General features: G+C 57.1%; 1 protein-coding gene across 1 annotated transcript in view; it reads left to right on the forward strand.

Annotated features, from left to right (window-relative positions):
- Positions 1-8,253: 8,253 nt before the first annotated feature.
- The window catches only part of HPCA (hippocalcin), a 7,943-nt gene continuing 7,686 nt past the window's right edge, over positions 8,254-8,510 (forward strand). The window contains exon 1 of the mRNA XM_008063990.2: positions 8,254-8,343. The gene's annotated coding sequence lies outside the window, so the exon portion shown is untranslated. The remainder of the gene's footprint in view (positions 8,344-8,510) is intronic.

The following is an 8,510-nucleotide window of genomic DNA, read 5'->3' on the forward strand; positions in this document are numbered from 1 at the left end:
GGAGGAGGAGGAGGAGGAGGAGGAGAAGGAGAAGAGTCTGCTGATTGGGTAAAGGAGACCGCCTCAATCTCGTCAGTTCTTCAGAGTCTACAAAAGGAGGCTCCCACCCGATCACGCTCAGAGGTGGAGAATCTTGCTCCACGCCACGGAACCAGTCAGTGGCAGCGCCATGCCTCAAATCCTGCACCCCAGCTTTGCCTTTGGAGACAGATTCTCAGCTACACGCCGGTCACCCAGACCCTTCAAGAGCGGCGGAACCGGAAGCCCTGTTTTGGGAGCTCAAAGGGGAAGGTGGTGGCAGGATGTGGGGGAGCTGGGGTAAGAGCTCTTCTCTACCAGGGAGGGTAGAAGAAAGCCTTTGGGCTCCAGCCTCAGCTCAGCTCCTGGCTGCCTGGGCGACCTGGCATCTATTTTCACTGGCAAAGGGGAGAGATCCGAAGTGAAAGTCTCAGGCTCAAGGGCCCGCTCACCTCCCACCTCCCAGGTCCGCTGAGGCCCGCCCCCAGGCTGGAGAGCATGGCTCTGCAGAGCCTGAGCATGGCCAGCAGAGGGCGCCCGTCTCGGCCGTAGTGAAGCCGCCGTTGCCCCGAGCAGGAAAGGCCCCAGGAAGGAGAGGCCCGGCTGGGAGAGGCTGCACTGCCTGCTGCTTTGCTCCCAGGTGGCTAGACCACAGATTCAGCAGCCAGGCAGAGCCTGCATCCTGCTGCCCCTGCACGGTGCACACATCACTGAGCCTCTCTGAGCCTGTTTTCTCGTCTATACACGGGCCTAACAAAAGTGCCTGCCTCACAGGGCTCTGTGAGTCAATGAAGACCAACCACACAAGGGGCTGAATACTTAGGCGCTGACATTGTTATCAGTCCGAGTGGTGGTTGCATCATATCTTAAAGTACCCAATACAGAGGGTGTTCAATCAGTAGTAGTTACAGTGATGACAAAGATGACTCGAGTTTCTTGACCAGGGAATACCCAGTGCCTACAAGCTGGGACACCTGCAGTGATGGCATCACTGCCAGGTCATCCTCTGAAAACTGCCCCCTGTAAGACATCTCCCCACTTCCACCCACCCAGTCCTCTGCTCAGAGTGACCCAGCTGGCCCAGGCTCTGGCCTCAAAGTCTGCATGAGCAGTCCAAGAGGAGGTCAGGAGTCCAACCCTGGCAGCTGGATCCCTGCCTTTGCCGGGGGGAAGGGAGCTGACAGTGAACCCAGCCAGGCAGCTTCCCCAACAGGAGATTCTCAGTGCTTCTTGTTCTTGCTGTTCCAAGCTCTTTCCGCAGACTGGGGAAAATAACTGGAAGGAGAATTCCCGCCTTCCTCTGGATCTCCCCTCATTCCTCCGTCCCAAGAATGACTGGAGGCTGAAGAGGGAATCTGATGGCCCAGAGTAACCGCCCGGGAATCCTGGATTCTAGTTGGGTGGACCGGGCTCTGGTCCCTCCTGCTGCCAGACATGTGCATCTGTGCTTGTGGGTCCCAGGGTGAGTGCTCGTGGTTCTGGCAGCAAGGGGTGTGGTGCAGTAGGCAAGAGCTCAAGGCCTGGAGCCATATGGTTCTGGGCTCAAAGCTCGGCATGGCCTGTCCCTGCTGTGTGGCCCTGGGCAAATCACTCAACTCCCTGAGTCTGTTTCCTCTTCTGGCGTCTATCCCAGAGTGGTGTTGTGGGGAGTACAGGAGCTGTTACATGTGCAAAGGAAACCGCGGGACCTGGCACATGGTAAGTATCTATAAATGTTGCAGTGGGTATTCTTATAAAGTGGAAGTCTCCCATTTCCCCAAGATGCTCGCTGCATCTGATTGGGCCAGGTGGCTGTGGGACTGGGTCATGTCAGGCAGGATGAGGTCCTGACCCACTCTTGGATCAGCTAGTTGGGCCTTGAAGCACTGTGCACTGTCTGCATTTGCAAGGGTGTACGTGTGAGTTTTCAAGGGAGCAGGAGTGTGCATACACAGGCATGGGCTGTGCACGTGTGTGTGCATGTACCAAAAGCCGCCTTATCCCGGGATTCCTGGGGCAAGTGGGTACTGGCAGGTACCAGTGCAGTATCCCTGCACTGATTCAGGAGGCCCTGCGGTTCAGTTACTATGGAAACAATGAGGCAATCCCCAGCTCCAGGGAAGCCTAAGGTGCCAGGAATGAGAGCTGGTCGGGGCTTCCTAGGGAGAGAAAGAGACAGATTAGGAGCACAGAACCCCTGGGATAGGACCACCTCAGCCTGAGGGTGGAGTTCTGGAAGTCTAGGTACCCCTGGACCCTCTGGGAAGCCCTCACTTCTCCAAGGCAGCCTGGCCCACTGGAACGAGCTCAGAAACAGAGCTGGGGCCCTTCTTGGATCTATGCACAGGCTTGGGCAGGGAACTTGACTTCTTTGAGTTTCTTTGAGTTTCTTTGAGTTTCTTCTTCTGCAAAATGGAGAAAACAGCAGGTGCCAGTGGAAGTCTAGAGCTAGGGTGTGGCCTTTCCTCTCCCTTGTGCACCTGCTTTCAAGGTCATATGAGTGTATGTCCCTGAGCCCTGAAGTTGTCACACAGCAGCCTCCTTCATGTGCCCTACCTTCCACAGTGTCTTCTGGACTCCTCAGGGCAGCTCTGGAAGGGAGATATTTCACAAAAGAGAACTGAGCTCAGGGAGAGCACAACTGGCCTGTGGTGGGGCCAGGCCTGCAGCCCCCTCTGCTCTGGGACTGGCCATATGCATTTCAAACCTTCAAACCACCTCAGCCTTCAAACCACACCACAGAGGTGGCTGGGAATTCCAACCAATTTTCTGTGTTGTGAGGAACAGGCTGGGAGGAAATTCCACCTGGGCCACCCTGGGTCAGAGCTGGGCTCTCAGCTCTCTGAGTCTGTTTCCTCTGGGCAGCAGATCCCAGTTTAGGAGGAACTTTCTTTTTAAAATCTTGACTCTTTAGATTTTGACTCAAGTCTCAAATGTCCTGCCTGTCCAGGCTGTAATGTATTCAGACAGAATTGCATATAAAGTTACAAGTGGAAACTCAGCCTCCTGCCCTCTGTTCCACTTCCAAGGAGTGACCAATGCCTTTGCTGTGACCTCAGGAATGATTTTCAAACAGTCTGGTCCAAGATAGACCATAAGGGGTAGCTCCCCAGTGACAGATCGTGTAAGAAAGACCCACATGTTTATTAGAGAGGCTGGGAAGAGGACACTTCTGATAGGGAGAGGGGGCAGAGGGGCAAGCCTGGCTGTGCCACCTCAGGTGAGTCACTATCCCTCTCTGGCCCACATCTGTGGCCCTTCCAGCTAGGAGCTGCTCTCATCGGCAGAGAGAAGAGCCCTTGCTGTGCTGGCAGGGGTTGTCTGGGACATGGTTCCAGCTGCAGGACTTCACCCACCCGCCCAGGTCAAATCCCAGATGGAGAGATGAGTGCTGGGAGAGGGTCAGGGAGCCCCTTCATCTGGTGTGGGGAGATCCCATGCATCTTGTACAGGAGGTACAGGAAAGTGGAAGGGGAGAGCCAAGGTGGGAGGTGAGGGCTGGGCATGTCTTGGAGAGCCTCAAATGCCTGCTTACTCTGGTAGGCAGTGGGGAGCCATGGAAGGGCATTAAAACAGGGAGGAAGGTAATCAGATCACAGAAGGCAAGCTGTGAGAAGGTAGAGCCAGCCGTCCTACAGGTGGATCCAACCAGGCCCTGAGAGGCAGCAGGAGGAGAGGGCGGGCCCAAGAGACTGGACTTGGGAAGGGAGCAGATGCAGGGGTGAGGCAGGGAGAGGGATCCCGGGTGGGGCGGGGCCTCGCTCTTATCTGGTGGACAGAGGGAGACCCAGGTGCAGGACAGGCTGTGGGAGGAAGGCGATGAGCTGGATATTGGCTGGCTTAAGTCCGGGTGGCTGTGGGCTTCTGGCAGCAAGTCCAGGAAGCAGCTGGAAAGGCGGGCTTTACAGAGAATGAACCAGAAGGTCAGAAGGTTTGTTTTTGCCAAGTGTCCCCACAAAGGAAAAAGGCCATGTGGGGATTTGAACTGGGTGTGTCATCCTCCGAAATCTGCACGCTTGTACTGAGGAACCGCTAAAAGGCAGCGTTTTCTCTGTCCCTTGGGGTTCCTGACTCTGGGCTTGGCATCGAGCTCAGCTGCCTTTGCCCAGGAGTCGGGCTTTTCTTGGGGGCATTGTCGCCATCCTCCTGCTGCAGAGCTCGGCCGCCTGGGGGTTCTGCCAGAAGGCTCTTCCAGCCTAGACTTCTGCCCTAGAGCAGGACCACTTCAGGCAGCCCCAGCACTCCTTCTCTCCCAGCATCAGGGATTCCCTGTGAGCTGCCTGGAGCGCGCAAGCACTGACAGACTCGACTGGGCAGGCCCTGCGCCAGGCACTTCACGGGTTTTCTCTCTCCTAATCCTCAGAACAGCCCTTCCAGGGAGGTGCTATTATTATTGTTTCCATTTACAGAGGAGGGAACCAACTGAAGCTTCCAGAGGCGAAGGGTCTTGTACCCCCTCCACAGTGGGGTGTGTGGCAGAGCAGGCGAAGGTGGGCAAGGTTGCTGTACGTCCTGGGCAGGCATGGGAGCTCTCTGGGCCCCACACAGAAGGTGAGGCTTCTCTTGAGGGACCCCAACCCCCTCAGCCTCCCCACTGCCCCTCCCTTGACTTCTGCAGTTTCCCCTCCAGAATCCCCACTTCTGTTCCTCAGGGCCCAGCTCCCTTGGGAACAGCCAGGCCCGCCCCTTCCCCCTCCCGGGCTGTGCTCCTGGCAGCTCTGCCGCCCTGGGCTCTGGTCCGGGGGTGGTCCCTGGCAGGGGGGCGGGGACAGGCAGAAGCTGGGACGTTTGGGCTGAGATGCTGGGCATCTAGAGACCCCCCAGGCACCCACCTCAGGGCCCATTGTGCTTCAGGTCGGGATGGGCAGGGCCTTTCAGAAAGGGGTGGCTTGAGGTTTTAATCACTTTTTCAATGTTTGTTTGTGTAATTCAGCCCCGAGATGCTTTTCCCTCCATCTGTCCCACCATCTGCTCCCATCAGGATTTTCCAAACCGTTTGGGACCAAAGAGGCAACGGGGGGTGGGGGAAGGGGGGCGGGCTGGGCCTCTGAGGGGGCTGGGGAGGGGCCATTGTCACCCACTTCACTGAGAGACTTCCAGGGAGGGGCTTGGGCTCCTGAGTCACATAGAACTGTGTTCACATTCTGATGCTGTTGCTTTCTTGCTGTATTACCTTGGGTGGGTGGCTTGACTTCTCTGAGCCTTAGTCTACATATCTATAAAATGGCAGTGACATCACTGATTCCTCAAGGTCACTGAGATCAAATGAGGTGACACACACAGAGCAGTCTGCACACTGTAGGTGCTCAGAGATGCTGCCTTTCTTTCTGGCATATGGGAGCTGTTCTGTCCCTCATTAGTTCTCTCCACAGGACATGCCCTGGCCCCTGGGGACTTGCTTGCTCTTCTGTGGACCCTGCTCACTGCCTGGTCCTCGTGATGAGGCCCTCCACTTCTTCCTCCCCTCTGCTTCTACCCAAGCCACGCCTCCTCCTCCAGGCCTCAGTCTCAGGTGGGAGGAGACTGATCATCCCCAAAGGACACTTCTGCACCACAGGCTTCCAGGGCCGTTGGCGCCTGTCTATTCAAGCTCAGAAAGTGGAAGAGACTTGTTCCAGGTTGTCCAGAGTGAGGGACCATGGCCAGCTGCCTCTCTGTCCCCCTTTTCAGGGCTATATCTCAGAGCAGGGCCTTGGTGTGCAGTGCAGGGAGTCCCAACCCTTTTCCTTTGGTTTGGGGGGGCCTCCCAGTGCTTCTTCGGCCCTCTGAGGGGTGAAGTGGCTGATGGGAAGTAGCCAGCAGGGCCTACCAGGGCCCAAGCTCTGCCTCCAGATCCTTCTTGCTCATTCTAGGTGCAGGGACTTGGGGGAGAAGAAGCCAGGGGGGACAGAATGCAGACTGGGGTTCCTGAGAACAGAGCACCAGGTCACCCTCAGAGGAGAAAGGTAGTTAGGAGAGAGGTCAGCCTGGAGGAGGCGGAGCTGGGGAACTGGGGAGGAAGAAGAGAGGGACTGAGCAGTCCAAGATGGGGTGAAGAGGGGGCCCCCAAGGATGGAGAAGAGGATCCAGGTTTGGCAGGAGAGAGGGAGGGATAGGGGGAGGGACTGAGGGAGTGATGCTGGGCACACTCCTCTCCCTGACCCCAGCACACCAGCCAGGCCTGGTGGGGTGAGGGGAGGGAGCTTGTCACCGCAGGGGTCTGGGGTGGGGGCTGAGCAGAAAGTCTCTCCCAGCCCCCAGGTCCTCACACAGGAGGCAGCTGGGAACCACCCACGCTCGTCTGGCGTCTCTCACGCCTCCACCGGGGGTCCCAACATCAGAGCCAAGGCACGCAGTGGAGTCAGTGTTCCAGAGGGCCAGCTGTCCCTACCCCACCCCAGCCTGGCTCCCAGCTCCTCCAGTTGAGGAACTTGCCCCCAGGTAGGAGACACTAAGGCTAGACTCCAAGGGTCTGGGAACCTGGTGATGGAGATTCTGACTGAGCCCTTCAGGAGCCAGGAGGGGCTGAGCTGCTGGCACTGAAGAAACTCAACCAGGAGGGGCCATCCAGGCAGATGGCAAACGCTGTCAGCTTCACCTTCAAAGTAGGTCCAGAAACCAGACTTGCCCCTTGGTCACCTCTCACCCTGAAATGGCTCCCTGCTTCCACCTTGTTCCCTACTTCTCAAAGTCTGTTCTTGACATAATGGCCCGATTGAGCTGTTGACATGGAATTCAGACCCTCTCACTCTGCTCACTTCCCATCTCACCTGAAATAAAAATCTAATTTCCTTGGCATGATCCCCAGGGCTCCTGATCTGTCACCGTCCCAACCTCCACACCCCAATCCCAACTTTTAAAATACTTATCTAATACACTATAGACCTTGTATATTATGTCTGTTGTTACTTGTCCATTCCCATAACCCCACTACCCAGACAACAGTGCTGGCTGCAAAACAAGTGCTTTACAAATATTTGTGGACTGGGCATGGTGGCTCACATCTGTAATCCCAGCACTTTAGGAGGCAGAGGCGAGAGAATTGCCTGACCCCAGGGGTCCCAGACCAGCCTAGGCAACTTGGTGAGACCTTGTTTCTACCAAAAAAAAAAAAGAAGAAGAAGCTGGGCTCGGTGGCTCAGCCTGTAATCCCGCGCCTTTGGGAGGCTGAGGTGAGTGGATTGCTTGAGCCCGCGGGTTCAAGACCTGCCTGGGCAACTTGGCGAGACCTCATCTCTATAATAATTCAAAAAATTAGCCGGGCGTGGTAGCGTGTGCCTGTAGTTCCAGCTACTTGGAAGGCTGAGGCAGAAGGATCGCCGGAGCCCAGCAGGTCGAGGCTGTGGTGGCCGGGAGCGGTCACTGCACTCCAGTCTGGGCGACAGAGTGAGACTCCAACTCAAAAAAAAAAAAAAGAAAACAAAAAATTAGATGGGTGTGGTGGTGTGCACCTGTAGTTCCAACTACTTGCAAGGCTGAGGCAGAAGGATCGCCTGAGCCCAGAAGGTTGAGGCTTTACATCAGTCACGAGTGTGCCACTGCATCCCAACCTGGGCTACAGTGAGACTTTGACTACACACACACACACACACACACACACACACACACAAATGTGTGTGTGTGTGTGTGTGTGTGTGTATTTGTGGAATGAATGAATGAAGGCACATGGATGTAAATCCCAGACCTCCACCCACTAGTGAGACATTGGAAAAGTCATTTAAGTCCTCTAAGCCTCAGTTTCCTCATCTGCAAAGTGGGAGCACTAAGGGCCACTTCCTAGAGATGGACAAAGGATGAAATTTAAACCCAGGCTGTGGGGATTATTGCCGTGGCTGGGGGAAGGAGGATGCAGTCCCACACCGGTAGGAGGAGCTGTGACCGGGTCTGGACTCCGGAGAGGAGCAGTCCTGTCTACAGGCAGGGGGCTGAAACACCTCAGAGCCCCCAGGCTGGAGATGTTCTCCTGCTGTCATATGTCACCAGCCTGCACAGGCAGAGGCTGGGAAGGGAGGGAGAGAGGGAAAGAGGGCGGGAGGAGGGGGTTTTCTTGATTGGAGGGGGGGAGTGGGAGGAGCAGTTGACATCGATGGTGGGAGGTGGGATTAATTCTGAGCGGGGGTCGGGAATGAGATCGGGAGTGGTGGGCAGGAGATGGGGGCGGGCTTCTCAAGGTGGAGGTGGGGCAGGGGGCGTGCCCGGCCGCCTCCCCGAAGACCTCGGGGACTGGAGGCATGGGCTCTCCCTCCTCCCCGAAGAGCCCCCGCCTCAGTGAGTTCCGGAGTTGAGGCGCGGGGGCAGGGAGGGTGCCTCTCGACCCGCCCAGGATCCTGATTCCGCCCTCGGAGCGACGTGCGGCTCGGAGCCCAGGTAGGGACGTGGGGAGGACGGGGGCAGGGCGGCCGGGGATCGTCCCGGGCTCAGCGAAGCGGTCTTTTGGCGCCGACCCGGCCCTTCGTGCGGGCCGCCTGAGTGAGATGCTGAGGGGTGGGGGCCTGGGTCCCGCTCCCGGGGGGCGCTCCCTCGAGGGGGGCCGC

This window comes from Carlito syrichta, unplaced genomic scaffold (genome assembly GCF_000164805.1).
Source record: "Carlito syrichta isolate Samal-C Ts95f unplaced genomic scaffold, Tarsius_syrichta-2.0.1 Scaffold307172, whole genome shotgun sequence".
Taxonomy (NCBI): domain Eukaryota; kingdom Metazoa; phylum Chordata; class Mammalia; order Primates; family Tarsiidae; genus Carlito; species Carlito syrichta.